This window comes from Macrobrachium nipponense, chromosome 16 (assembly GCF_015104395.2).
Source record: "Macrobrachium nipponense isolate FS-2020 chromosome 16, ASM1510439v2, whole genome shotgun sequence".
Lineage (NCBI taxonomy): Eukaryota > Metazoa > Arthropoda > Malacostraca > Decapoda > Palaemonidae > Macrobrachium > Macrobrachium nipponense.
In genome coordinates, this window is record NC_087209.1 from 91,515,952 (window position 1) to 91,519,242 (window position 3,291).

At 54.2% G+C, this 3,291-nt stretch overlaps 1 long non-coding RNA gene across 1 annotated transcript in view; it reads left to right on the forward strand.

The window, feature by feature from the left end:
- Nucleotides 1-1,692, forward strand: part of LOC135195845 (uncharacterized) — a 400,088-nt gene extending 398,396 nt beyond the window's left edge. Inside the window, exon 2 of the long non-coding RNA XR_010310251.1 lies at nucleotides 1,118-1,692. This is a non-coding gene — a long non-coding RNA (uncharacterized LOC135195845). The remainder of the gene's footprint in view (nucleotides 1-1,117) is intronic.
- The last annotated feature ends 1,599 nt before the right edge of the window (nucleotides 1,693-3,291 follow it).

Sequence of the window (3,291 nt, forward strand, 5' to 3'; positions counted from 1 at the left end):
AATATGTAACTCCCGAATAAAGAAATTAACATGGTCTCGAAACATATTCGTTTCATTATTCAAGAGAGAGAGAGAGAGAGATTGAGAGAAGAGAGAGAGAGAGAGATTAAATTTGATTAGTAATATAACCATGGAACTATAAACATGGAATGGACATGCGCGAAATCGCCGTGGGCAGCTGCATGCCGCCATTGCAAAGGGTGGAGAGAGAGAGAGAGAGAGAGAGAGAGAGAGCTAGCTTTGTATCACAATGCCCACCCCGCTATATTGGAGTGTACTCTGTTAATTTCCCATGACAATATCTTGTCCTCTGTGCCATTTATGTTGAAGTAAAATCAGTAGTACACATTATTCAATCTAGTCATTTCTGTTTACATTATAATACATTTAAAATAGACCTGAAATTATTAGTATTATTAATAATAAGACTGGCATTGACAAGTGATTTGTAAATTGAATTATTTATATCAACAAGTGTTTTTATTTTTGTAATAATGACTGATATAAGTAAGAGATCAGACAAAGAGATTCGTACTGCAAAAAATCCCTGAGAAAGATTTTCAGCAATTTATAAACACCAAAGAGACAAGGCATAGTTAAAAATATTTCCAGAATATTTCCTGCTGTGTTTTGATAAATCGAAATATCTCTAGTGGAATATATAAAACCAACGAAAAATCGAGGGAGAGAGGAGAGAATATGAACTGGGTACCACACTTCAGTTAGCAGGTGTTGTTGGGACGTTGTTGTCCAGATGTTCGAAATACGGAGAGAAGTCTTAAGGCAGGAATAATCATCTTATTTACGATGAATGCCGATGCACTGGTGAGGGTCCTCCTGACGACTGATGATGGAGGAGAACAGCCCAAGGAAAAGGAACTGAAGGAGAGAATTGCGGCCTTGCGAGACACCATCGAGTGCCAGAGAGAGCAGCAGGTGAACTTGGACAGGATAATTCTTCAGCTGCAACAGAGGATCGACCACTTGAAGCTGAAGGAGAACGATGAAGAGAAGAAGGACAAACAGCAGCTGGAAGACAAAAATCCTGAAGAAACAGAAGAAAAATCAGCATTTGATGGACAAGACAAAAAAATTTGGACAGAGAAAACGATGCCAGGTTGAGAGGCAAGAGACTCCTAGGACAGAAGGGAAAAGAGCTACAGGTGAAGACCGCAGAAGCGGCGCAGATGGCGAGGCTCATCCAGGAAGAAAAGGACGCGAGTGAAAAGCAAGAATCCGGCAGGAAAGACGTGGAGGTCAGGTTGCAGCGTCTGCAGAATGAAGTGGAAGACATGACGAAGGAAAAGGGTGGAATCCAGCGTGAAGATAAGGTTGCGAGCTGAAGATGAACGAGCTGACATGCCTTTTTTGAAGAAGGAAATCGTCGGCAATCAATCCGGTGGAGAGGAAGACTGGTGTCCAGGCCGAACTGGAAGGAGCAGCGGGGAGATGAGGCCCGACAGACGAGATGAGCGAAGGAGAAATTGATTTGCAAGCGGAAGAACCTGAAGGGGAATTACAGATGCCTGACGAAGGACAATTGGAAAGTGCTGGAGCAAGTGCCCAGCTTCAAGGAATAGCAGGATCCAGTCTAAGGTGGACTCACGAAGACGGATCATATTTTGAAAATGAGAGAATGTTTGTTGTATGGAAATTTGTTTTGAATTGAAATAAATAAAGGTTATTTACAAAGATGGGAATTTTCATTTACACAATAATTCTTGAGAGTAATACTTGTTACATACATAATAATTCGAGTTTAAGTGGAGTTTAAAGGACTTCTTTTCATAAATGAATGTGAATGAATGAATGAATTTTAGTTTGGATCTTAAGATGATCCGCAATAGTTTTCTTTTAGCTTTGGGAAAACTAAAGGTTACTAATTGATGAAAGTTTTGAAGATGAGTGTATGAATAGTTTGATGTTTATGTATAATAAGTTTGTGTTAAATGTTGAAGGAAAAGAAAGCTGGAGGAAAATAAATCAGTGAAAATGTTTGTTAAGAGTTTTATTGATTCCTGAAGGGAAAAGGAAGATGGAGGGATTGTAGGAAAGGTTGAGGAAAATGAAGTGGATTTCTGGAGTGGCAGAAAAAAGGAGCAGAGAATTGAGGGAAGATTGGTGGAGTCCCCAAGAGAAGGAGCAAAGGATTCAGTGAAGATTCGTGGAGTGCGAAAAGAAGGAAGAAAGGAATTGAAGAGAAGCCTGAGCAGAATTGAAAGGATTCAGTGGCATATTCTGGTTCTAAGACTAAGCAAAGGGTAAGTGTCTGCAGGGACGGCGGGCAAAGCCCGCCGAACCGCCCAGGGGCGGGCGAGCCTGGAGGCCCGCCGAGATCCCCGGGGAGGGCGGGCCAGGAGGCTCGCCGAGGTCCCCGGGGCGGGCAGGCCAGGGGGCTCGCCGAGGTCCCCGGGGCGGGCGGGCCAGGGGGCTCGCCGAGGTCCCCGATGCGGGCGGGCCAGGAGGCCCGCCGAGGTCCCCGGGGCGGGCGGGGGGCCAGTCGGCCCGCCGAGGTCCCCGGGGCGGGCGGGCCACTGGGCCCGCCGAGGTCCCCGGGACGGGCGGGCCACTGGGGCCCGCCGAGGTCCCTGGAGCGGGCGGGCCAGTCGGCCGCCGAGGTCCCCGGGGCGGGTGCGGGCCAGTCGGCCCGCCGAGGTCCCCGGGGCGGGCGGGCCAAGTAGGCCCGCCGAGGTCCCCGGGGCGGGCGGGCCACTGGCCCGCCGAGGTCCCCTGGGCGGGCGGGCCACTGGGCCCGCCGAGGTCCCCGGGGCGGGCGGGTTAGTCGGCCCCGCCGCCGAGGTCCCCGCCCGAGGCGGGCGGGCCACTGGGCCCGCCGAGGTCCCCGGGGCGGGCGGGCCAGTCGGCCGCCGCCCGAGGTCACCGGGGCGGGCGGGGCCACTGGCCCGCCGAGGTCCCAGGGGCGGGCGGGCCACTGCCCGCCGAGGGTCCCCGTGGCGGGCGGGCCAGTCAGTCCGCCGAGGTCCCCGGGGCGGGCGGGCCAGTCGGCCCGCCGAGGTCACCGAGGCGGGCGGCCAGTCCGGCCCGCCGAGGTCCCCGGGGCGGGGGGGGCCAGTCCGGCCCGCCGAGGTCCCGGGGCGGGCGGGCGGGCCTGTCGGCCCGCCGGAGGTCCCCGGGGTCGGGCGGGCAGTCTGCCCGCCGAGGTCCCCCGGGGCGGGCGGGCCACTGGGGCCCGCCTGAGCGCCCGGGGCGGGCGGGCCACTGGGCCCGCCGAGGTCCCCGGGCGGGCGGGCCACTGGGCCCGCCGAGGGTCGGGGCGGGCCGGGAGGTCCC